General features: G+C 37.2%; 1 long non-coding RNA gene across 1 annotated transcript in view; it reads left to right on the top strand.

The window, feature by feature from the left end:
* Positions 1-24998, top strand: part of LOC143678970 (uncharacterized) — a 35383-nt gene extending 10385 nt beyond the window's left edge. Inside the window, exon 3 of the long non-coding RNA XR_013173505.1 lies at positions 24924-24998. This is a non-coding gene — a long non-coding RNA (uncharacterized LOC143678970). The remainder of the gene's footprint in view (positions 1-24923) is intronic.
* Positions 24999-27824: the final 2826 nt, after the last annotated feature.

Here is a 27824-nt window from a genome sequence, read left to right as displayed (position 1 = left end):
GCCACAGTGGTCAAAACAGTATGGTACTGGCACAAAGACAGAAGCGTTGACCAATGGAATAAAATCAAGAATGCAGAAATAGACCACCAAATCTATGGTCAATTGATTTTTGATAAGGCCCCTAAATCCACTGAACTGGGACAAAATAGTCTTTTCAATAATCGGGCTGGAAGAACTGGCTATCAATAGCCAAGAGAATGAAAGAGGACCCCTGTCTTACACAGTACACAAAAATTAACTCAAAGTGGATCAAACACCCAAATATGAGAACTAGCACCATGAAGCTTCTAGAAGAAAATATAGAGAAACATCTTTAAGACCTAGTAATAGGAGGTAGCTTCTTAAACTTTATACCCAAAGCACAAGCAAAAAAAGAAAAGGTAGATAAATTAGAACTCCTCAAAATCAAATTTTTCTGCATTTCAAAAGACTTTGTCAAAAAGGTGAAGAGATAGCCAACTCAACAGGAGAAAATATTTGTAAATCACATATCAGACAAAGTTTGATTTCCTGTATATACAAAGAAATCATACAACTCAAAAACAAAAGAACAAACAACCCAATTATAAAATGGGCTAAAGATATGAATGGGCATTGTTCTGAAGAGCAAATACAGATGGCTCAAAAGCACGTAAGAGATGCTCATTTTCACTGGCTATAAGGGAAATGCAGATCAAGACTACAATGAGATACCACCTCACACCTATAAGAATGGCTGCTATTAAATGAACAGAAAACTATAAATGTTGGAGAGGATGTGGAGAAACTGGGACACTTATGCACTGCTGGTGGGAATGTATAATGGTGCAGCCACTAAAGAAGACCGTTTGGCGGTTCCTTAGAAAACTTAATTATCGAGTTGCCCTATGACCCAGCAAAAGGAGTACTTGGTAAATACCCAGAAGAGCTGAAAGCAATGACACAAACAGACATTTGCACATGTTCATAGCACCATTATTCACAATCACTAAAATATAGAAACAAACCAAATGCCCATCAACAAAAGAGTGGATCAATGAAATTTAGTACATACATATGTTGGAATATTAAGCAGCAGTAAAATAAAATGATATCCTGAAGCACATGACAAGATAGATGAGCCTTGAGGACATAATGCTGAGTGAAGCTAGCCAGATATGAAAGGACAGATACTGTAAGATTCCACTTTCATGTCCAGCATAAAGGTAAAACCAGAGGCTTATAATACAGAATATAGGGGACTTACAGATACATAGAAGCTACAGATGGGTGAACCATTAGCTAATGAGATTGAATTCCATTGTAAGGGAATAGATAGGAAAGAAGGTGATTGTCTAGTGGGTCTAGAGGTTTAGTACCATGATGAAGGGGAGCAAGATTGGAATAGGTTGTATAGACCTATGTGTCCCACTGATTCACACTAGAAATGTGAATGAATTTTCATAAGAATTACTTCAAAGATATGATTCATGTATAAAGAGTGTTTAAGTCCAGGGTACAGGGGGGGAATTGCTATTGCATGAGATGAGCTATTTCAAAAGGAAACCACCAGCACTACCACAGCAACAGCAGAGGTAATGGGGTGAGGACAAGAGCTAGGAGAAGGTTTAGATTTCCTGTTTGGCCAGGGTGTGTCTATTGGTTTTCATAATTCCATGGGAACAATGGAATTATGTAAAATTGAGAATGTTGATGGACTGTGGACTCGGGTCTTCTACGTGATACCTGATGAATGCAGGTGGTTGAAAGATGCACTGATGGAGAATTAGATTGGTGAAAAATGGTGTATATTTATGAACGAAGGTAATGCTGCTAGAGAAAGGAACAAAGTTGTGAAGCATGCAATGATGTAAATAAACATGTGGGACATTTGGTGAGACAATATAAGCCAGAAGTAAAAAAACAGCAATGGTATGGTCACCTTTAGAAAATGCTTATAAGAAAACAGGGGCTTAGATTGTAAGCTTTTAGAGCAGACACATTAAGCTGCAGTGGTGATTATTACATCTGGATTTTGACAGCCTGTTTTATGTATATAACCTGATATTTAGAGATAAGAACAAAGCCGAACAGGTTGGGGTTAAAGTAATTCTGAAGATAGGTAAAAGGAAGAAAGTGTCTATATTTTAGAATCACACATACTCTTTGAGACCAATGGAAGAAAGGTTTATTTGATCTGGAACTGAAATTTTCTGTAGTGCATAATCTAATTCAACCTATCTGTATAGCTCATTGGAAACAACTGAAACACAGGAAGCACAGAATAAGAAAGAGGTCCTTTAATCCTATTAGATTATTGCAACGTCTAGAAACATCCTAGAGAATATTAAACAGACAATCAAAAAGTATTGGCAAAGTCTCCTGAGGGAGGGGAAAAAGAATATGGAACTATTAAACCTTACCATCAGGGAACCCCCTGATACTGTGTCAAACTCCAAGCGATACTTAAACCAATAGGCCATGCCCTTGATCATGGGCTTACTCTTGTGAAGCTTATGTAGGTAGCAGAGAAGCTTACACTACCTATAGGCATGGTTAAGTTACTTCTGGAGGACCAGAGGTGGCCTCAGTCTCTCTAAGCCCAACTCTGCAAGTGAAATCATTGCCCTCCCCACTACGTGGGACATGACATCCAGGGGTGAAAGTCTCCCTGGCGACATGGGAAATGACTCCCAGGGATGAATCCAGACCTGGCACCATGGGATCAACAATTCCATCCTGACCAAAAGGGAGAAAAGAAGTGTAATTAATAACCAATCAGTGCCAGAAAGAGTTCAAATAGAGTCGAGAGGCTATGCTGGAAGTTGTTTTTATGCAAGCTTCAGGTAGACTTTGCTACCTATCATAACCTGCCAAACCCCAACCAGGACCATTTCAGCAATCCTAAAGAACACCTAGGGCAATTTATAAGATGCCACAAGGGTTCTAGACACTAGAGTAACTTGCCAGAAACCTACAACCTCTAAATGGGTCCCTGGTCCAGATAAGTACTGAAACCTAGCCCAGCTTCTCCAGAACATCAGATAGTTCCATCTTCCTACCCCATAATAGTGACAGACCCTTCAAATATCAAAAATTTAGAATTGCCATAGCCCAAACAACCCTAAAGATAGGTACGGAAAGATCAAGGGTAATGGTGGAGTTATACATAGAAGATAGGACTTAACAAATTAATATGAATGCTGAATCATTAAATTGACATCTCTTTTAGTGTCCAGTATTTTAGAGCAGTTAGAAGTAAAACCTTAAAACTGTGAAATTGAAACCCACGTCAAAGGATGAAATAAATTCTTCAACTAATTTTGGTGCTGTGCCTTTAAATTTATAGCTTTTTTGTATGTATATTATTTTTCACAAAAAAATAAGGAAATAAAGTCATTGCAATGATAAAAAATATATAAACCCTCTAGCCTCCTATATTCTGGAGCAGCTAGAAGGAAAAATATGAGAAGATTGTATGGTAGCCCATGACAAACTTTGGGATCTATCCTGTAACCACTTGTTTAAGAGTGCTTTTAAAACTGTTGCTTTTTTAATTTCTTTGCTTTGTATATATATTATACTACTATACAATAAAAAAAAAAGCCATTCAGATTGGTTAAGGAAACAGTAAAATTGTCTTCATATGAAGACAGGATGATCATCACTGTAAAATAGGAATGAATTGTTAGAGACATCATCCCAAAGTAACTATGCTGAGTGAATGAAGGTAAAAAAGAAAAAAATACTCCATGATTCCTTTAATATAAAACCCTAAAAGATGATACTATTTTGTAGTGACAACAGATCACTGTTATCTCTGGGAATGATGAGGTGGGGAAGAGCAGCACAGAATGATTATAAGAAGGATGGAAGAAACTTTTGGGGATGATGGATATGTTTCTTAATGTGATGATGATTTCACATGTATATGTGTCAGAACATTAAATTATGTGCTTTAAGTATGTGCAGTTTGCAGTCCCTCCCTTGGGCACATCCGTCTGTGTTAAACCTCTTTAAGCTGCACTCTTTCCCTTTGATAAACTTCTTTTTTAATAAACTTTACTACATATTTCTAACCAAAAAAAAATATGTGCAGTTTATTGTATGTCAATTATCCCTCAATAAAAGCCAGTTTTATTACTTTTTTAATGCTGTATGGCGGGAGTCACATTTCATTAATTTTCCATGTGAGCATCCTGTTAGTGCAGCACCATTTGTTGAATTTTTGTTTGCTTGACTTTTCTTTTATCATTTGTTTGTTTTTGGGGTAATGCATGGGCTGGGATTCAAACCCAGGTCTCCCCTGCATGGTAGGCAAGAATTCTGCCATGAAATACACTTACACTCCCTAAAAGCCAATTTTATTTTAAGTGTAGCCTTAGAAAATATCTAGGATCTTACATTTTGTGGAAGCTGGAAAGAGGAAAGGAAGAATGATGATCAGAGACTATTTCAGGACTCTGGTATCCTACTGCTGCAATTTCTTCCTTAATGAGCAAAGTCATGAGCAAAAAGAGAAGACAGCTGGACTGACATTTCTAACACTAGAACGGTAAAGCGAACCAACTTGAATTATCAAGAGTTTGACCTTAGCACATAGGAGATGTGCTAGGTGTTGAAGGGCTTGAAGAGATCAAGATTATTGCAGCCTCATGTACCTGACAACCACAGATATAAAGCTGAATTCAGTTTATAATCGGTAATTATCTTGATGCCAAGAACCACAAGCAATAACTTACAGAATGTACAAAATTGGTATAAAGAGAACTAGTCCTTGGATCTAGTTCTGGTTCTGTCACATGACCTGGGATGAGTTCCTTTGCCTTTTTTTTGAGTCAAAGAATCCACTGTAAAGGTCGAGCTAGGTCTAAAATGGTATGAATTAAGTATCTTCCTGATAAACCTGATTTACTTGCAGATTAAATGATTAGCACCTCATTGCATTTCCAGAGATGATATTATCTTATGTTTAATGGGACTTCCTGAAACCTACTTGCTAAAGTTTTGTTGTTGTTTTGCTTCGGGTTTTTATTTTTTCTTTACTTCTTTTTTTTTTTTATTGAAGACCAATTATTCACATCAATAGATTAAAGTAAGTAAATAGGAAAGCCCAAAGTCTAATACCAGGCTGCTCTACCTTGGGAGCTCAAACTCATTGTAAAGTCCTCAATTTTAACACATGAAACTGAAATAGCCCGCATGCCTGGATACTTAGGCCTCCTCAGGATACAAGCAGTTCTCACATTTCTAGCTACATATAGGTCTTTCAAAACAAAATGCAGAGTTTTATTTTAGGGATAAAATTTTACAATTACTTAGCTTTATAGTATCTTCCATTTAGCTTTATGGTATCTTCCAGAGCGTGTAGCCTCACATCAAGATAATGTAGTGTTTTATTTTAGGAGGAGTGTAGTACGGTAGTTAAGTATGAAGTTTCTATATTCACACCACCTGAGTTTGAATTCTGGCCTGCTGTCTACTAACCACAGCTTTAATCACTCTAAGCCTCCTTTTCTCCATCTATGAGAAAGCACTGTTAATTAAAGGAGGCTATGTATAGAATATGCTTAGGATAACATCCGGCAGATAGTAAAGAATAAGTGTTAGCTATTCTTAGAAGTAATATACTGCAATTTAGGGAAACTAGGTTGTCATCAGTAAATATCTCTTCTGCTCTGAAAATATTCAGTTGTCTAAAGTTATAGTTACAGCCTGAATATAAATTAGATTTAACAGTCTTGGGGAAGGCATGCTTTGAAAACATAAGGCAGAAGGAAATATTGTCTACACTTTTTTCTGGTCTTCTCTCGTTAAGTCCATGACAATGGAGAAACCAAAGGGACAACTGATGACTTGTACCTGGGACCTGGTTGGAGAAACAGAAGTACTATGGTATATCCAGGGAAGTGGTTCTTAAGAAGAGGGGGATTAAGAGAAGCCAAGAAACACATATGAAATGAGAAGGAAAGATAGACAATAAAGACTGAGATGGTATAATCTAGTACAATGATAGTGACTAAATGTACAAATCAAAAAATGTTTTTGCATGAGGAAGAGCAAAGGAATGTCAGTATTGCAGGATGTTGAAAATAGATGAACATTCATATTTTAAAACGTCAACTTCTGTGTGAGGCTAAAGCAAAAAAATGTTTATTTGGTACAAAACCTGTATTTTGACTAATGCATTTCCTAATATAATTTATATGGGCAAGTTAATGGAACACCATAAGTACATGGAACCTTGAATAGGGCATGAGATTTTGTAGGTTTGTCCAGTGTGATGTCCTGATAAATCCCAGAGTGATTTGAACAGTGAATAAAGGAGTATTTGCAAAGTCCCTTGGGGGAATGGCAAGAAAAGGGGAAAATTCAGTTCTCCCATTTGGAGAATTCCTGATATTCTCGCAAAATAAATTGGGTAGAGGAAAATACTAGTGGTCAATGAGAGGGAAGAGTAAGGGTTATGGTATGTATGAGTTTTTACTTTTTTATTTTTATTTCTTTTTCTGGAGTGATGCACATGTTCTAAAATTGATCATGGTGATGAATATACAACTATGTGATGATATTGTGAGCCACTAATTGCATATCAAAGAATGCTCATACTTGTATGTTGTTTTGTTTTGTCAATAAAAATGTATGTTAGATATATATTTACATATACATAAAGAGAAGCCAAGAAAGACCTTGAGGAGGTTTTTGTAAAATACATGTGCCCTTCTTTCACTGTCCTATTTTCATATGGTCATTCAAGGAGTTATTAAATAGGGGATTGTTTTAGTTTGCTAAAGCTGATCAAATGCAATATACCAGAAATGGGTTGGCTTTTACAATGGAGATTTATTAACTTACAAGTTTATAATTCTGGAGCCATGAAAGTATCCAAATCAAGGCATCAACAGAATGATACCTGGACTCTGAAGACAGGCTACTGGCACTTCATGTCATGAAGACAGGTACATGGCACTTCTGCTGGTGTTTTCCTTCTCTCCCGGGTTTTGCTGCTTTCAGGTTCTGGCTTCAATGGTTTCAAAGCCCTCTGAGCTTCTGCTTATTTCTCTCTTTTAGCTTCTGCCTCAGCTTCTGTATGTCCTTCTCTCTAAGCTTCTCTGGTTTTTCTCTCTGAGTTTATAAAAGACTCCAGTACAAAGATTAAGAACTCGTCCTACCCCCTCCACCCCCCAATGAGGTGGGCCACATCTCAAGATCCTATTCACTAAAAGATCCTACTTTCCTACTGACAAAGGGTCCACGCCACAGGAATGGATTCGCTTTAAGAGCATGCTTTTCTTGGGAACATACAGCTTCAAACCATCACAAGGACTGTGTTTGGTTATTGTAGATGAGTTTTAATAGAGAGCTTTGAGAAATAGACAGAGCACCTGTCAAGAAGTTGGTATGCCAGGCTGAACAGTTTAGACTTTAAGTTGCAAAAATAGAGTGTCATTGCAAAGTTAAACAGGAACATAAAAGGAGCAAATGTGCATTTTAGAAGATGATGTTGTCATCACTATAGAATGAGGTTAGAAAACTTCTCAGATAATGGACTACATGGTATGCTAACCTTTGCAGTCACGTGGTGTCCGTTCTAACTACTCAGCTCTGCTGCTGTAGCACAAAAACAACCATAGACAACATAACGTGACTGTGTTCCATAAAACTTTATTTGCCATCACAAATGAGCACAATGTGACCTGCAAACCATAGTTTGCGGACCTAGACACAAAAGATGAAGAAGAGAAGATTGAACCAGAATCAGGGATATTTGGAATAAGTAATTCGCATAAATGACCAAGTAAGATATGAAGAGAATCCCAAGGAAATCATTAACAAAGGAGAAAAAGAAGGATATGGATTTTAAATATACGTAAAAGATAGAAACAGCAGGTCTTGATAGCCTATCGGGTATGGAGAGAAGTGATAATGAAGCTCTAAAGCTTGGATCTGACTTGGCTGACAGTGTGGGAGGTACTCCCAAGTGGATGATGGGAAACCCTGTGGACACGGAGCTATCATTAAAGAGAAGATAGGCACAAGAAGGCTCTGTTTCCTGGCCACAAAACATAGACCTGACAAGTGACTACAGTGAAGAAGAGCAAACATTTAAAATGGCTCACCGAGTTACTCCACGCTGACAGCCCGTGGTGTCCATGAAATGGATGCTGAGGCTGAGTGCTTCAGTTCCTTCTGGGGAGGCTGTGGCTCTCCAGGCTTTCAGACTTGACCACGGACTTCTAAGGTGCACTGTATTTGAAATAGGAGTTACTGATAAATTGTCACCAGCTTGTGGCTACCAAAACCACCTTGAGAAATATGAAACAAAGTGAAGAAATAAAGAAAGGAAAGAAAGAAGGTAGGGAGGAGTGAGAGGGAGAGAGAAAGAAAGAAAGAAAAGAAGGGAGGGAGTTAACAAAGTAAAGGCCACATAAAAGATTTTCACAGAATAAACATACAATGTTCTGTGCTCTTTTTGAGGCTATAAAAAAACCTTTTCCAGAGTCATTGAAGCACTGGGTTAATTTCATTCTATTATAAAGGACTGTACAAGAGCTAACATTCTAATTTAAGCCTTGACTCTCAGCATCCACCTATGAAAGCCCAGCTCATATGCCATCTCTTTTGGGACATTTACAGTGAATCTAGAAAACTTTATACAATATTATTATTGACTCAGCATCAATTTATTAGACTGTCTTGTCTTCCTTCGTAGAATGAAGCTCTACAAAGCAAGCACATACAAACCTTATTCAACTCCACGTACCCAATTCTTATAACAGATCAACTGAACATTAATACAAGTCTGGCAAGCTAGTAATAAAAGAAGAAAACAAGAGAGAGATGAGAGAGAGAAATAGAAGGAGAGAGAGAGAAGAGCAAAAGAGAAAGAAGGAAAGGAGGGAGGAAAAAGAGATTGAATGAACAAATAGCGGTTAGAGGAGGTAATGACGGCGTCGCAACTTGTTATTATGGTTAGAAAGAATAGGATAGCACATTTCTCATTTAGTCCCTTGTTAGGCAAGCAGGAGACTTAGGTGGGGTAAGGCCAAGGAACTTCCACGTATGGGAGCTGAGCACAGTAGGTAGAGGCAAATCAAAGCTAAGCAGGTCATTAAAATAGAGCTGTCGATCCAGAAGGCCTAAAAAAGTGTCAGAATCCAAATAAAAAGCAAAGGAATGAAAATGAGGAAAACTAGATGAAAGGAGCAGCCAGAAACAGAGGTAAGAGAAATTCCCTTAGCTAAAGAGAGTCATTATTACAACTTTTGGGAGCCACTAATGACCTTAGCACTTTCATGGTGGCTAAGAATAAAACCCTGGGATAAGATTTCCTGAATCCAGATCTTGATTCTGTCGCTTACCAGCTCTGTTCTCTTTAGTCACTTTCTGCATTTGCAAAACAGGGATGATAACAGGGTCTACCACATAGGGCTGTTGGGAGAATTATATAGAACATGGTAAATGCAAAGCTGCTATAAGAGGCAAAGAGGGACATTTTATATAAATAAAAGTGGTAATCTACAGAGAAGAAATAGCAATCATAAATATGTATGCATCCAGCCAGGGTGTCCCCAAACACATGAAGATAACACTGACAATAGGGAGAAATAGACATCTCTACAATAATAGTTGGAGACATCAATATACCACACTCATCAATAGATAAAACACCTAGACAGAGGATCAATGAGGAAACAAAACATGGCGGTAAAGCATGTAGCCCAGTTTCTGTCACAAAATCAATAACAAATGTTAGCTATTACTATTAGGAGGTCCTAAATCAGTTTAGACAGAAGAAGGAAAAAATACGTTGCAAATAGGGTACCTTGGACCATCCTAGTTTATGTATGCAACTCTGGCATCCTGTTTGGTTAACACGGTCTTTCACTGTCAAAACTGTCCCGCTCCAGATGATAAATTACATAATCAACCTAAATGTAGGTGGATCAAAGACCTAACTTTGAGAAACATTAAAAACTTTAAAAAAGAATATGCAAACCCATATCTTCATGATGCTGAGAGACTAAAATGGAATTAGTGTACTTCCAAATTGCATATTTAAAAGTGGTTAAAATGGGAAATTTTAGGTTGTAGAAATATTAACAGAATCAAACCTAAAAAAAACAAACAGAATTGCACAACTAAAAAAATGAAACAATGCAAACTCTGGACTATAGTAAATATAATTATAAAAACATTGTTTCATCAATTATATTAAAGGTACCACACTAATGCAAAATGTTAATAACAGGGAAAACAATGTTGGGGGAGGGTGTATATGGGAACTCTGTACTTTCTGTATGATTTTTCCGTAAACCTACAACTGCTTAAAAATAAAAAGAAAAAAGATAACTAAAAAATACCTAAATGCTTTGGGAGTTAGGCAATATATTTGTAAATAATCCATAGATCAAAGAATTGATCAAACTGGAGAAAATCTAAATGTAATTTAAATATATCAAAACCTTGTGATATATTTTGATATAAAACATATCAAAACCTTGTAAGAAAAATAGCAAAAATATTCTTAGTGAAAATTTATGGCATTAAATGTATATACTAGAAAAAAAAATCCTATCTGTTTTAAGACATTTGAGAAAGATGAGCATTTAATCCCAAAGAATAGAGAGAAGAAAATGATAAAAGTAAAAGCAGAAATAAATGAAAGAAAAATGTATTTTAGAACAAATCAAATCTGAACTTTGTCCTTTAAAAAGACAAAAAAAAAATGATGGACCCGTACTAAGACTGACTATTTTTTTAATAAGTTTTTTAAGTAAAAACTTATATCAGTGTAAAAAAAAACTTATGTCAGGAATAAAAGGGAAGTAATCATTACTGACACTTATTCCAGAAAACCATTTAAACTTATAGACCAGGGTAATTGACCACATTAAGGTAATAAAGGGGAAAATTAAGTGATCATCTCAATTGATGTAGAAAAATCCTTTGAGAAAATTCAACATTCATTTATACTACTCTTAGTAAACCTAGGAAGAAAAAGCAACTTCATTAATCTGATTAAAATCTTTGAAAAACTACAACAAGCATTATATTCCATGGTGAAACGTTGAAAGCTTTATGAGACAAGAATGGTGTATAATTTTATCAAATCAGAATGAATAAGCCAGAATCACACTTAGGTTGGAAATGCAGAAGGAGTACAAACCGTTTTTCCCTTGGTGTGGGAGAGGCAAGCAAAGAGAAGAAGAGCCAGGAGATCATTATATCTCTCCCTACTTTTCTTCTTTTGTATTTTTTATTTTTTTATATATATACAAGACATTTAGAAGATAGAAAAATGTACCAGATTCGAACTAGAAGCTGGTGTTAAAATGTAGATGCTGCTGATGTGAAAGAAAGAATGTGGCAAAAAGCCAAGCAACTCAGGTGATTTAAAGAGGTGCAGGAAGAAAGGCAGCCTGGAGCCTGGGAAATGAAACACTTGGAGACAGAGGAGTAGGTTTTTGAATGTCCCTACGTTTTATGCCTGGCTTCTATTTTTTTTTTTTAATGGTGCAGAAAATGCTCTAAAATCCTGGTCCAAATTAGATTATTTGCATTTAGCTGAGTCAGAAATACCCATTTTCTATTACTATGAAGAGAAATGATCAAAATAGAGAAACAAAATGGCTTAAAATGATCCCAAATTATTTCTCAACCCTTAAAAAAAAAAACCTCATTCTCTTCATGCCCTAACCTAGAGGAAGTCATCCACACTCCGAATTTAATAGAAGCATGAGAACACAAACAACAAAAACCTAAGTCAGTACAAGAGCCTAAAACTCAATGACAACTCATAAGATTTTACTTGCCAAATGAAATGTCTAAATTTAAAAATGTAGATATTTTGAAATAACACCACCCATATTAGAGTAATCATTACAAACTGCTTATCCCAACTACATTCAATACTTGGATTTCAAGCAAAGGAGATGAATATTCCTCTCTGCTGTAGTTCTTAAAAGTTAACACACAAAACAGTAATTTTTTCCAACAAAAGCTGTAAAAATAAAAATAATCACTTTTACAGGCATGCGCTGCAGTGCAAAATTCCACTTTGCAATAATGTCAGTGTTCACTCCCAATCTGTGCTAAAATAGACAGGTTTACTTAAAAAAAAAAAAAATCGACATCAAAATCGTTATACAGACAAAATAGCCAATATTGCATTTTTCATCTAGGCATGTTGACATCTAGATCCAGTCAGAAATTCTTGGCAAAACCTAAGATTCCTAGCTAGGTTCAGTAGCCTAGATGATGAAAGTCTAGCTCTGATCATAAATGGATGATTAAAACTACTTTATAAAATTAAATAAATAAATAAAGCAACCCAATCTGTTGGCTGAGTTTTGCCAGTGCATCTAGAACTGAACTTCACCAGTCCACTATAATCAAGACTGTTAACTGCCTGTTATTAAATTGTTTTTCCTGCGGTAAGCAAACAAAGATACATTGAAGTCAGGCAGGTAATGTTAGCTCCCGATTTATTCTCCAGACTTTATGGAGCCAAATTACAGGTTGCCAATCAATATGGAGCCAGGTAGTTGTTTTTAAATGTCCTGCCACAGGAATTGGCTTGCAGCCATCATAGCAGGGTGGTAGTATAAGGGATGCTGATATTGGAGGTGGGAGGGGGAGGCTTTTTACCTCCCTGGGGTCTGTTTATTTGTGTATCCTGCTATATAACCAGTATTTTAAAAGAAAGCTATAAATGTAGAGCCCCCACAGTCAGAACCCGTGGAATATGGTTTTGATATAGGGAGAGCTCCGATAAGAAACCTTTTCATGATGTCCTGAATCTTCCCATGTGTGCACGCCAAGCTTAAAGGGAAGAACCGGAGACTGATTTGTTAGATTTCATACAAGTTGGATTACTGATTTTGATTTTTATGGTATTGTACGATTTTGGAATGCTCCACAGCTTTGCAACTTTGTAGCATATGCAATGTCTCCAGCAGGGAGGGATTCTGGTTTTAGACCTCAGAGTACAAGGAAACAAAAGATAATTAAAAACAATGTAACTATTACAAGTAATTCAAGTATGTGGCTTCTGAGCTGTACCTTTTAAACTCAATTTCTTGCTATATACTTTTATTTCCTCGTAAGAATATGATACTCTTACCAATTTGCAAGATTTTTCAACAAATAAATCAAAGGTTATTCCGGGTTTTTTGGTGATAGAAAAAATATTTATCAAAAAGGCCATTATGTGTAGCAATAGGCGAACATTTGTGTGTGATTATTGCATTTGGAGATAATTTTATAAAGCAGAGAGCCATATTTTTGAGAACTCTATCCCCTATAAATAATCTTCCATAAATAATAGATTTCCTGTCTCATTCTGCCATGTAAAATGGAAATCCCTTGGTAATACAAACAAAATATGCATAAATATTTCTCATATTGCATTTTTTATTCATTTATTATGACTCAAGTTTCTGAAAGGTTGGGCAGGTGTATCTAGGAGTCAAGTAACATGAAACTTTGTCTTCCTTCATTACTTTTTCTCATTCAAGATATATAAAGCATTTATTATTTTTTTCTCTGTGGCAAACATTATACCCTCCATATATATGCAATAAATTCCCTAAGTCTCCGCAGAAGGTACATGAGTTGTTCGAACGAGAGGAGGGTGGAGTGTGGTAATATATCTGAGAGAGTCAGAAAAAGCTCTTTTTATCTTGAGTCGTAAAATGCCTTAAAAGCATATCCATATTTTTTTCTTTAAACTTTTTTTGTTGTATAGTATAACATATATATAAAGCAAAGAAATACAAAAGCAATAGTTTTCAAAGCACTCTTCAAAAAGTGGTTACAGGACAGATCCCAGAGTTTGTCATGGGCTACCAAATGATCCTCTCATATTTTTCCTTTTAGCTGCTCCAGAATATAGGAGGCTAGAGGGCTTAAATACTTTTTTATTATCACAATTGACTTTTTTTCCTTCTTTTTTTGTGAACAATAGCATATATACAAAAAAGCTATAAATATAAGAGCACAGCACCACAATTAGTTGTAGAACATATTTCATACTTTGACATGGGTTACAATTTCACAATATTAGGTTTTTACTTCTAGCTGCTCTAAAATACTGCAGACTAAAAGAGATATCAATGTAATGATTCAGCATTCATATTCATTTGTTAAGTCCTATCTTCTATGTATAATTCCACCATCACCTTTGCTCTTTCCATACCTCTCACTGGGGTTGTGTGGGCTATGGCAATTTCAAATTTTTGATATTTGAAGGGTCTGTCACTGGTATGGGGCAGGGAGATGAAACTATCTGATGTTCTGGAGAGGCTGGGATAGGTATCAGGACTTATCTGGACCAGGGACCCATCTGGAGGTTGTAGGCTTCTGGCAAGTTACTCTAGTGCCTGGAATCCTTGTGGCATCTTATAAATTGCCCTAGGTGTTCTTTAGGATTGGCTGGAATGGTCCTGATTGGGGGTTGGCAGGTTATGATAGGTAGCAAGGTCTGACTGAAGCTGGTGTAAGAGCAACCTCCAGAGTAGCCTCTCAACTCTATTTGAACTCTCTTTGCCCCTGATACTTTATTAGTTAAATTTCTTTTTCCCCTTTTGGTCAGGATGGAATTGTTGATCCCATGGTGCCAGGTCTGAATTCATCCCTGGGAGTCATTTCCCATGTCGTCAGGGAGACTTTCACCCCTGGATGTCATGTCCCACATAGTGGGGAGGGCAATGATTTCACTTGCAGAGTTGGGCTTAGAGAGACTGAGGCCACCTCTGAGCAACAACAGAGGTTCTCCAGAAGTATCTCTTAAGCATGCCTATAAGTAGTGTAAGCTTCTCTGCTACCTACGTAAGCTTCACAAGAGTAAGCCTCATGATCAAGGCCATGGCCTATTGATTTGGGTGCCCATAAAGTTTGACACAGTATCAGGGGGTTCCTTGATGGCAAGGTTTCATAGTCCATATTCTTTTTCCCCTGCCTCAGGGAACTCTGCAAATACTTTTTGATTATCTAGTTAATATACTCTAAGATGTTTCCAGGCATTACAATAACCTATTCAGGATTAAAGGACCTCTTTCTCATTCTGTGCTCTCTGTGTTTTAGTTGTTCAATGAACTATACAGATAGGTTGAATTAGATTGGTCACTACAGAAAATTTCAGTTCCAGAACAAATTTAAAAAGCATGTCCATATTTTATACATTTCTGATAACCCTTGGAGCTGGAACATTGTTCATCAATTTTACATTAACATGATATGTTACTCAATGGGGTTGGTACTTCTCATCTCAGTCACTGACTCACAAATAGCAGTGTGACCCACTCCTGCCTTTCCCACAGCTGGGAATGGCAGTGTGGCACAGGGCGCTGTTTCTCAGGTTGGGGTCTCCATGTGCCTGAAAATATTTAGGGTGTTCAAGAGAGTCTAGGCAGCCATGGCATACATGTGCTGCCATCTTATTGGAGTGGCAGTTTACCTTGAAGGACAGAAGGAGGGGAAGTCAAGTAACTTAAAGTAGCAGGGGAATTATAACAAAAGTAAATATTGAAGCAATCATATAATGGTCTAGTACATTAAATTTGTAGAAATGTTAAGATCAGGCTTCAGAAGGCCACGCGCAGCTACAGCCACTCATTCAATCCAGGATGTCGCAGTTGCTTCTGCCTTTAAGGCAATTTAGGTAGGAAAGTGCTAGGATTATGGTAAAGCAAAAGTAACACTGAACTTCCCCACTTGCCTGTGTTGTGATTGGGACAAGTCCTGCTCAAAATCTATCTATATAAAATGGCTAAATTACTGCTCCTAAACCAATCTTCCAGGGAATTTTATAAATAATCAAATAATGTCATATAGGTAGAAGCAATTCATGAAGTATGAAAGAGGGGGAAAGCAGTTTTCTCCCTCTTTACTTATTCATTAGTTTAAGAGACATTTATTGAGTATTTACTATGTGACAAGACTTCACTTAGATATGATTCTTCCTGTGCAAGGAGCCTTGAGGCTAAAGGAAAAGGTTGATAAATGAATGCAGCACTTCGACACAGTGCATTGAGGCCCATGATAAATGTCTGCTCTGAGTTGAGTGCTGACATTTGAGGAAAGACAAGGAAGAAGCCAAAAAATAACTCAGGAACAAGATATCTGAACAGAGGGAGCAAATGCAGGGGCCAGGCAGTAAGAGCACACTTATTTTGTTAGGAGGCCATGTTTGAGGAATAGCATTTTAAGGAGCCAGTGCAGTGGTATGTTTTTGTGTAAGGACCAAGATTTTAAAGGAAGACACAGAAGAAGTCATTGTTGGAGAACACATGATAAGGCCAATGGACAGGAGGTCTTCCAAGGTTGGAGAATTGCCCCAGTGAGAGACTGAAGTATACGAAACATATGAGGGTTTGGGACACAAAAACAGAGATAAAATTATGTCAATGGGGTGGGAATAAGTTTACAAATCAAAATGTAGAAAATAATCTAGTTCTGTAAAACTAAATACTTGGAAAGGTACACAACAAAATGGTAATAGTGGTTATTGCAGGGTGACAGAATTATGAGCCAGTTTTATTTTATTACCCTGTCTTCTATGTTTTCCAAACTTTCTTCATTGAATATATAATGCTTCTGAAATTGAGAGAAAATTTAAAACAGATGCGGTAGCCCAGGAATATAGGAGTGAAACCAAAATAGGTCATTAAAGACAGCCATTCCCAGACGTGAAGAAATATTTGATATTTGGCAACTCAGAAGTATCACAAGCGGACCCTGAGGTGGACAGACTGCCATCCTTACTGCACCCCCCCTCACATCGCCACCTGCACCCATCCTCCCCTCCCTCACCCGGAAGCACACAGCGAAGCGCACAGGCACGGTGAGAAACTCACACGCTAGCATGCACACTCACACGTTCTCTTCTGCACTTCCTTTTTCTTAAGATGACAGGAAGTCTTAAATTCCTTTAACGTGGGTGACCACACCCAGCGCCCGTCTGAACATTTCTGCGTGGCTTTTGTTGTCGCATAGTAGGCTTAGGTGCAGGTTAGGGTATTAGGAAGGACAATCGAAGCCAAAACAATAATTCCCTGTTGAATAATTCTGATTTCCCTCTCTACCTCCATCTTTCCACTCCCACTTTCACTTCCAATAAAACACATTACTGCAGATAAATTTATTCCAAGTTCTGGAGATGTGATGTGGCAAAAGAGTAACAGATGATCACCTGACCGAATTCCAGTGATGTTTCTCTGAGTAATTTACCAATGTCAGTTTCCAAGAATGGAAATTTCTCTTCCGAAGACCATCTTCCCAAGATCCATTCCCAAAATCCATAGGCGTTTCCCCTTACACTCCTCTAATAATATCTGTTATCTGTAATCCCATCTCCATATCTGTTGCAGAGCCACATGAGGGTGAGTCGAGAACATTTGTTTTAAACTCAGTTCAAAGAAGCATCAACAATTACAAACTATATACTCATCACTCAATCATTTTTATGAACATTTGTTTCATCTTATTTCCCTACTCTAACCTTAGCCCTTTGAGTCGCATTCATTTTTGATTATTTTATTCCACACCTTTCAAGGGCTAAGTTTTTTCTTTTTCTCTTTAGTCCCACATGGGTCTTTGGAAAGGCAAAATCATTTGCTTCAGCTATAGACCCTCAATCTCAATTTCAGATTGACCAGTAATATCTTCTATCCAGCTAGATGGGATCCCCTAGATTGGCTGCACAAATATTCTCTGACTCAACTTTGGATTTGCTTTCAAAAACTACTCAGCTGCAATTCTTTGGTGTCCTTCAACACTTAGTCTGGAAAGTATGGTATATATGAGTTAGAAAAAAAAACACCTGAGGCCTAAAAGGAAAGCAAAGCAGGGTGGACAGTAAGTTCCTTTAGCCGAGACATAAACAGTAAAGTTCCTGACTGGGGGTCAGACAGATCTCTTTTCAAATTCCTCCAGCACCACTTTTATAGCTTGTTCGATCTTGAGTAAATTACCTAACTTATTTGGACACTAATCTTATTAGTGAAAAATGAGGATTCTCATCACCAGTTGTTTTGCAGTTTTAAGGAGATAATGTACACACAGCTCCCAGAACAACAATCAACAATATGTGGTATTTCCTTGCCTCTCTGCTTTCTAGTCTGTGAGCGACTATCTTTTCCTTTCTCAGATGCCACTTGAGATGTGCTTAAGCAACACATCTGCAATTCAAGTTGAAAGCAACAAGCACCAAGACTAATCATTGTTGGGAGAAATATTGTCCTGCCTGAGAATTCAGATGAAGATTTGCTAAGGGGAGTCCACCAATTACACCAGACTTCAAGGGAATAATCTAAGGCCAACTTGAGGACAAATCCAAACAACCAATTGGTCGTAGAATCAATTCGATTATCTTTGGTGAAAAAGAACCTCCTCAAGTCTATTTCAGGCCCAATCCACACACATGGATCCCTCTTAGCCTGGAAATCAACAAAAAGAAAAACAGAACAGTTGACTTCCCTGAAGGACAGGTCAAAAAGCAAAACAAAATGACAACCACAAAAAAACACCTCATTTATTCTCATTCTGCTTCTGGCACTCTGTAATTTTGTATTACATAGCCAATGAAATCATTGATCTAAGAGGCACAACACCTCCCCTCCCAAATAATATTATTTTGGCTATTTAATTTAGCTTTCAGTACTCTTGCAAAGTTATCAAGTTTCAAATTTTATAATTAAGCTAAAAAATCAAAATCTGCTTTGGTCACATTTGTTAATGTAACCTCTCTTTTCTTTACATGTGCCCACCTCTTTCTATAGCTCTTCTCTTGCCCAAATTAAGAAAGCAAAATTTCTTCCAGGAGAAAACACTCTTAGAAATCACCCTCCAGATAGACTCATTTCAATAAGAAATCAAGGAGAGATATAAAAAGAAACAGAAACTATGATAATCTCTGCCTTTGGGCCTGCTACTTTTTCTGACTTGCTAGTATAGAGGACTCCTTGGCTTCTTTTAGGTGTTAGTTTTTTGATTTGGCTGTACTGAATTTTCCAGATTGAGTGATAAGAGATATCGTGGTCTAGGGCGGGGCCATGGTGCCTCAGCAGACAGAGTTCTCGCCTGCATTGCCAGAGACCTGGGTTAGATTCCTGGTGCCTGCCCATGCAAAAATAAAATAAAATAAAAAGAGCTATCATGGTCTTCAGTTTGTCTCCTTATGCCTGCTGGGATGCAGTTAAAAGAGGAGAGACTCTAAGAAGGTAAAAAGAAACTTAAGGTCATTTCTGGCCACAGACCTAGTGGGTGAAGGAACTAGGGTTGTGAAAGTGAGACCACTAATGCATGTGCCACAATCAAGTCGGTTTTCCTTTTAGTAGATATTTAGGTTTCCTCAATTCCAAATTCTAAAAAGCAATAGCAGATTGTAGAAGGGGCTAAATTAAATTCTCCCGAGTGCCCCTCTGAAAAATCTACTGCTAGAAATTTCAGCCAGAACAGTGTGGAGACTCTTTGGAGCAGAGTCTGATAGGCTTTTCAATGGTGGAAGCTGAAGAATAATAGTAAGAGTTTTAAAAACATGCACTCAAATCCTCAAACCATTCTTGTGACCACATTGTTCTCAGAGAATCCTTCAAATTAGAGGTGGATGGACAGAGTCACCTGCATTCCCAACGTTCTGCATTAGATAGACATTTACTAGTCCCTGACAGCCACTCAGGAATTGGCCTCCTGATAACAGAGGAAGAGTATCATGAGCAGGTAGCTTTACTTAGAGACCTTATGTCTTGTAATAATGATGATGCCCCTCTCTACTACTGCAGTCTTAACGCTTAGAATAGTGTCTGTCATATCGAATAGCCACTGAATAAATGAATGCATGAACATGGTACTTATTTTGTAATAGGCACTGAAGTACTTTCTGAATATCATTGCATTAAATTTACAAGTTTACGATTGCCCTATAATTTAGGAATCATTCTGCCCATTTTACAGATAAGAAAATGGGCCTGAGAAGTTATGTGATTGCCCATAGCTGTGCATCCCCTTCCCAAGCTCAGTATTAAACTAGAGGACTGTTAAGGAACTATATGATAATGGCTCTAATGACAACAAAATATTAACCTCAAATTATCTAATATCCTCTTTCAAGAATATTAGGCTTTCCTATGTTTATTCATACATCCAGGCAACAAATATTTATCCAGTACCTCCTAATATAAGCCAAGGGCATTTCTGCTCTGTAATGATATTGACAAGAAGACATGAGTCTGTCCTCAGGGAACTGGAGAGATCCCCGTACAAATGGATAATAATAATAGAGTGGCCTGAGCATCACTTTAGAGAGATGCACAAGGTACTGTGGGCACCCAGAAGGAGGAGACCTATGTACCCTCTTCCAAAAACGTCAAACCACATGAATTAAGACAGAAGAAGGCTGAAATTGCTCTGGTGGATTCTCAGAGATTCAATTGAGGGTATTAAGTGGCGATATCTGTATTCATGCATTATACTCCCTTTTTTTCAGTCTCATTTGTCATTCCCAACTTTGGTATACTGTCACTCATAACTTTTTCATATGACAAACTCTGTCTTTTTCAGAGTTTAAAAACTCCATATTAAAGTCTCTCATTGACATTGCATTTGCTGATCTTTTACCTATTTTTTTATGTCCCCTCTGTATCTCTCAAATTCATTTTAAATTGTGAAACCAGAAATTAGAAGCAGTTTTCTAAAAAGCTTTGGGACAAGATATCTATCACATGAAGGAGGAATCTCCTAGTATTTCACTCCTGTTTATATACACCAGGGTTCTGTGCATGAATTTCTATCTGTAAAAGGAACTCTTAAATATCATATAATATTCTTGATGCCCTATCAAGTCCCTTAAATTACTCCAAGTACAATTTTTCTATTTCCCTTTTCTCTTTTTAATCACAATCCTCCAATTCCATCACAACCTTTGGATTTTCCCTGTCTTTAGAAGAGTCCACATGTTATAGGTTTTAGGTTTACTTCTGAGTAAATTAAAAGTTGTTTGAAAGAAGAAATTTGGCAAATGCAAACTCAAAAACAAGCTGTAGTTTCTAATTAAACAAATCACTAATTCCAGTCTGTTTTCTTCTTATTTACAGTAAACAACTCAAAACATTTACTTGTTTATACCTAAATACCTATCTTACCTGCCCTACCAGCTGAACCTTGCTTTCTATGTTTATTGTCACAACAGTCATAAAACAAGGATGCTTTATGAGAGTCTATATTTCTAAAAGATTATGAAACTTTTTCAAAAGATAATCAATTATTATTCCAACAGTCAGCAAAATACTTAGAATGCTTTTTGTAGCTAAAAACATATCTTTATTCAGCTCTTTTCCTGGGGTTCATCTCTAATTTGTAACTGTAATTCATTGACATTTTTTTACTAAAAAAAAAAAGAAAAAAATGATGATGAAAGCACTTTATAATATTTCATGTTTTTGTATGCATTTGGTTCTACCATGATACACATGTATTTGTTACAACTGTTACATGGATGGACGGATGGACAGGTGGATGGAGAGATAGATAATAAAAAATAGCTAACTTTTCCATCTTCCAAGCATTTTTTCTAAGTGCTTTTATACATCAACTCGTTTCATTCTCACAGCGACTCAATTACTTTTCAGTTGAGGTATCTGAGGCACAGACAGGCTAATTAACTTGCACAAAGATACCTTGCAATATAAGTGGCAGAATTAAGTTCTAAAGTAGTGCTACCTAATAGAAATATAATATGAGCCACACCATAAGATTTAAAACTATCTAATAGTCACATTTTTAAAGTACATAGAAATAGGTGAAATTAACTCAGATACATTTTATTTGACCCAGTACATTCAAAATACCATTTTATATTCTTTCATACATGCGACATTTTCAAAATCCAGCATGTATTTTGTTGTAGCACTCTCAGTTTGGACTAACCACATTTCAAGTGTTCAACAGGTAGGTTTGGGTGGTGGCTAACATATGGCACAGTGCGGCTCTAGAGTCTGAGCTTTTTTCTTTTTTTTTGATGCTTGACAATGATCAATCTCAGACTTTAAAATAAGGAAGCATTCAGAACACATTAGCGGATTTAGATGACTAAATACACATCGAGTCTAAATGGCAATGCAAGCATTTTAACATTGCATGTCTGTTTTAACTTTTGAAATTGCACCATATGCAGAAGCTGAAAGCTCAGAATTGCATGCACTTGATGAGACTGGAAACCTAGTTCACACAGACAAGCCCAGCCATCTTAGCTGCTTACATCTCATCACCTACCTTGGTTCCACTCTGCAGCAGCAAGCCCCCCTTTTCTTCCTTCTTTCCCCACTAGACCCATTTCCTTCAGCTTGGGCAGGCAACTTCTCCTGCCATAGACTGTTTTTCCAACCAACCCTCCTTTCTTTGTAATTTTCTAGAGCAGAGACTCTCTTGAACATCAAGCGGTTCTTGCAAGCCCCCTTATGTCTTATACTTATAATACTCTTATACTGGTATTCTCTCAGCAACCCTGTGGTTGGGTGTAGCTTTGGAACTAAGAGTGTCCCAATCCTCTCTCTAGGTTTGATTTTTTGCATTTCCTCTTTAATACCTTATCTCCCTGCTATTGAGATTCCCTACACGTTCTCAGGATCACCAATGGATAGCTTAACTGGGTGCTCCTTCTTTGTCTCTCCCACACATCCACAAAAGGGAATTGGGTTGAAGGGAGCATTTTTGATGGTCCTAGGAAGTGAAAAAGAAGCTCAAAAAACAGGCAGCCTGCTGAGGAGGACAAAAGAGAAGAGGACAGACACCACCTCCTTCTTTCTTTCCTGGCAAGAATTTCTGGTGAGGGAGTTTATGGGCAGATGGCTTGTACAACAGTCTCAGATCTCTATAAAGACAGACTGGAAAACACCCACTTCTCCCCAACCTTGTGATGCCCTTAGCTATCCTGGAGCAACTTTTACTCCAACCGAAAGAATGGGGGCCCCTGGGGACTACAATATCTGTACTTAACAACGGTTCCTGCACTGGTGCTACAACCCCATTTTACCACAAGAAAGCCTCTCAGAGGCTACACATTTCTGAATTCCATTTCAGGCTTACTTGTTGCTTTCTTCACTTTCATGGATTGGTAAAAGGCCAAAGAGAAGAAAATTCCAGAGGCTAATGATGATAGATGTCTACAGAAAAGTTTGGCTGCTTCTCATAGTCTACCACCCCCTGTTCCATATAAATAATCCAGTTTAATTGCAGAATACATAATCGTTTGCATGAGAATCTGTGACTGTTTTACACCTCTTAAAAGTAAGAACTTTTATACCAAAACCTCTTAAGAATAACAATAAGAACTTAGTATAGCAGAAAGAATATCAAGAGGCAGAGTAAATAGCAAATCCTGGTCCTAACAAGACCTTTTAAGAGCCAGATGACTCAGGCAAATTTGAGTTTCTGAGTCTGTTTCCTTATTTGTAAAATGGGAGAAGTTATGCTTTGTCTTTACTACCTCACAATATTGTGAGCTTCAAATGGGATCATATTTATGAAAGTGCTTTGCAAAATGTCTGGTGCTATATTAATATATTTCCACTGTGTCAAGTGCTTTATATTGTTACCATAGGAGAGTGTGTCCTCCTTTGCTACATAAACCACTGCAATTGTCAGTAGCACTGTGAAATGTATGAATGGTCAATTTGCATCACAAAAAGTGCTGCGTATAATATATTGATTTCAAGAACTTACAACCCCTAAGCTGATCTAAAATATATCAAATAAAGAATTTATTTTTTCTAACATTTATTCGCCCTGGATGATATAGCTACATTTAAAAGATGAAGAATTTGGTAAAAAAAAAAAAAAAAAAAAAATCAAGGATGTCTCAACATAAGTCCACCATGTTGATATTAATATCTAACAATGCATTGTTGCTCCATCATCTCATTTAATCTTTACAAAATCCAGTAAACATAATGATGCATTTTATGGTTATAGATTAATAGTAAAAGAGTAGGAAGCAAATCTTCCAGGAAAACAGAAACACTTGCTGTGTTAGTTAGATTTAGTTGTCAGCTTGGCCAGGTGAGCATACCTAGTTCTGTTGCTGAGGACATAAGCCAATGGTATGTGAACCTCATCTGTTGCTAATTACATCTGCAGTCGGCTAGGAGGTGTGTCTGCTGCAATGAGTGATGTTTGACTTAATCGGCTGGTGCTTAAATGAGAGATTGCAACATAGCACAGCTAAGCAGCTCAGCATTCCTCATCTCAGCACTTGCAGCTCAGCCCAGGCCTTTGGAGATGCAGAAAGAAGTCACCCCGGGGAAAGTTGTTGGGACCCAGGGGCCTGGAGAGAAGACCAGCAGAGACCATCCTGGCCTTCCACGTAAGAAAGAACCTCAGTGGAAAGTTAGCTGCCTTTCCTCTGAAGAACCAACAAAATAAATCCCCTTTTATTAAAAGCCAATCCGTCTCTGGTGTGTTGCATTCTGGCAGCTAGCAAACTAGAACACTTGCCAATTGTCCAACCCATCCCGTTCACCACTAGACATTTAAGAATTGTCCAAAATCCAGAAAGATTGGAATAACAAGATACCTGCTTTCTTTTTTCTCTTTTTTTTTTTTTTGGCTTATGTAAGCGGTTCTCAAATTTTAAGATGCATAGAATTACTGTACATGCTTTCTATAAACAAATCCAAATACACCAAACATCAAAAGACTTTTAAGACTCTTCATTAGTGTCATGGTCAGGTTTATATGTCAACTTGGCCAAGTGGTGGTGCCCAGTTGTCTGGTCAGGCAAGCTCTGGCCTGTGTGTTGCTATGAGGACATTTCATGAACTTAAATCATGATCACATTGGCTATAGCCACAGCTGATTGCATTTGTAATCAGCTAAGGGGAGTGTCTTCTGTAATGAGTGATGCTTAATCTAATCAGTGGACGGCTTTTAAGAAGGATTCAGAACAGGTAATCATTCTTCCTGCCCAGCTGCCCTCTCCTGAGAGCTCACTGAGGACCTCCATTGGAGGTGCCAGCTTGCAGCCTGCCCTGCAGACCTTGGACTCCTACATCCCCACGGTTGCCCAGCCAGCTTCTCCTGAGAGTTCATTGAGGACCTTCATCGGAGCTTCCAGCTTGAGGCCTGCCCTACAGACCTTGGACTCTACAGCCCCATGGTTACGTGAGACGCTTGTATATATTTTATATTTACAGATATCTCCTGCTGATTCTGTTTCTCTAGAGAACCCTAGCTAATACAATTAGTAATCTTGAAATAAATAAACTATGGGCTTTTGAACTTAAAATGGCTTCAGGAGTTGCAAGTTGACCCCAGAAATACTAGTAAGACTATTTGCTGCTACTTCTATTATTTCCTTTGCTCCTGCCACTTCAACAACTGGCACTGGTAACTACCATTTATTGGGCATTTTCTATATGTTGTTCATTACAATAGACACCTTTATTAATTATCTGTGATATTAGCAACACCTCAAAAGATGAGCATAGCAAAGAAGTTAAAATTGTCATTGCCCAGATATCCCTGAAGATTAAGAGAAAGATCAAATGAGAAGGAGGAGGTATAACTTAGAAAGTAAGATTTAACAAATGACTGTGACTACTGACTCATCATATAGATATTTCTTTTTACTGTCTAATATTTTAGAGTAGTCAGAAGGAAATACCTGAGGTTGTTGAACTCTAATCCAGTAACCCTGATCTTTGAGAATGATTGTGTAACTATATTGCAAAAAAAAAAAAAATTGGTTGCCCGTCTTTGTTTGAACATCTACTTCTGTATGTTCTGATCTGTTCCACTCATGTGTATATATATATATATATATGTATATATATATATAATATCTGATAATGCTACACTGTCTTGGTTAACTTAAGATTGTAAATCTTAAAATTAGGTAAATTGCAATAGTAGTCATCAAGAAATGAGGTTTTCTTTTTCCATTTTTTTTTCTGTAGTAATGCAAACATTCTAAAAATGATCATGGTGATGAGTGTACAACTACGTAATGATACTATGAACCATTGATTATATACTTGGGATGGATTGTATGGTATGGTATATGAAGTCTCAATACAATTATATTTTTAAAAAGATGGGCATAATTATAGCCACTCACAGATAACGGAACAGAGGCTTTGCTAAGATACCATTTTGGAGATGATGTGGTTAAGAATACAGTGTAGTCAAACTGTAGCCCAATGCAGACCCAATGTATGTGGTTCTTTCCACCAGGATGTACCACAATAATGATTTTCTGAATAGATTCTTCAAACAAATCTCCCCTGTGATGAGCATACTCACATGTAGGATTATATGACTCATGATTTTTTTTTCTGTTGGTTTGTTTCCCTGATTAAAGAGGTCACTGGGCCTGAAAACCTGCAAGCCATGGTATTAAAACACTGTGTTTATAATTAGACTGATATTAAGTCAGAAAGAGTTTAATGCTTTTGAAGATGCTCCCCAAGAGCTTCTATCCAGAACTGATCAGTAATTTATATGGTCAATAGGAACAAATATTTCACAGGAATAATTTTCACTGGCTTAAATGAATGTTCTTCTGCTTTGCAGAGAAAAACATCAAGTACGTGATTTCAGACTAAGTGGTATTGACCAAGGAGAAAATGAGGAGCTTGCACAACTCAAAGGGGTCACTTGACAATTAATACAATGACAGTAATTAATGCAATGTAAAAGACCAGAGGTTGTGCAATACTTTCTGGTATGATCTCCATTCTAACAATAACAGCTAACATTTATTAAATACTTACTATATATCAGGCACTGCACTAAGCATTTCTCATACTTTACCTCATGTAGTCTTCAAAATAAATCTCAGAATATAGATACTGTCTCATCTAAGGACTTTTACACATGAGGCTAAGTAATTTGTCCAAGATCACCTGAGTCATCACTTGGAGAGAGTTTGACCCTAGATTCTTGGTTTTGGACTCCAGTACTGAGTCACTGTACATCACACGATGCTAGAGCTAAGCTGCCAGAGGTTCAACTTTATAGGAATAATAGGGGATAAAATTCAAAGATCTACTCACCCTTCTGTTATCTTGTCCAAAGGAGTAGCTATTTGGGGTTGCAAACTTGAAAAATGGAATTCTGAAGCAAAAGAAAGCAGAAAGCATATCCTTGAATGAGGTTTAACTCCACTGATACCTGCACTTTTAATTGCAATGCAATTCAAACATTGAGGACTAGAAAGTATCTTTAATAAAAGTTAAATCCAGGCGGGCCGCGGTGGCTCAGCGGGCAAAGTGCTTGCCTGCTATGCCGGAGGACCTCGGTTCGATTCCCGGCCCCAGCCCATGTAACGAAAACGGAGAAACAAAATACAATAAAACAAGAAAATGTTTAAAAAGATGTTTCCCTTTCTTCCTTCCTTCTATCCTTCCTTCCTTCCTTCTCTCTGTCTTTCCTTTAAAAAAAAAAAAAAAAAAAAAAGTTAAATCCAGTGGAATGTCTCACAAAGAATAAATTATACAGAAAAAAAATTTAAAGATTAATTTTCCTCTTGTAATAGAAATATTGATCTAAATAGTGTATTTAAAAAAATCTCTTTCAGTACCTCTTACTCTCCCTTTCTGTCATTCATTATCTGTCTCTCTCTTTTTTATCTCTCCTTCTTCATTTCTCTTCTCCCACCTTTCTGCTTCATTAAGCTACAGGATATAGTTAATCAATATGTACAGCAAGGGGTAATGAGGGTAATATGGTGGTGAACTTTAAGGACAGATAGCAAACTTCTTATACAAAAAACTCATTTATTACCACATATAGATTACAGCGATCATGCAACCCTGCTTAAGTAGTCTCATACTCATTTATCCATTCAACCAATGTTTATTAAGCATCTA

This window comes from Tamandua tetradactyla, chromosome 4, assembly GCF_023851605.1.
Source record: "Tamandua tetradactyla isolate mTamTet1 chromosome 4, mTamTet1.pri, whole genome shotgun sequence".
Taxonomy (NCBI): Eukaryota; Metazoa; Chordata; class Mammalia; order Pilosa; family Myrmecophagidae; genus Tamandua; species Tamandua tetradactyla.
This window is presented reverse-complemented; position numbering and strand designations above follow the sequence as displayed.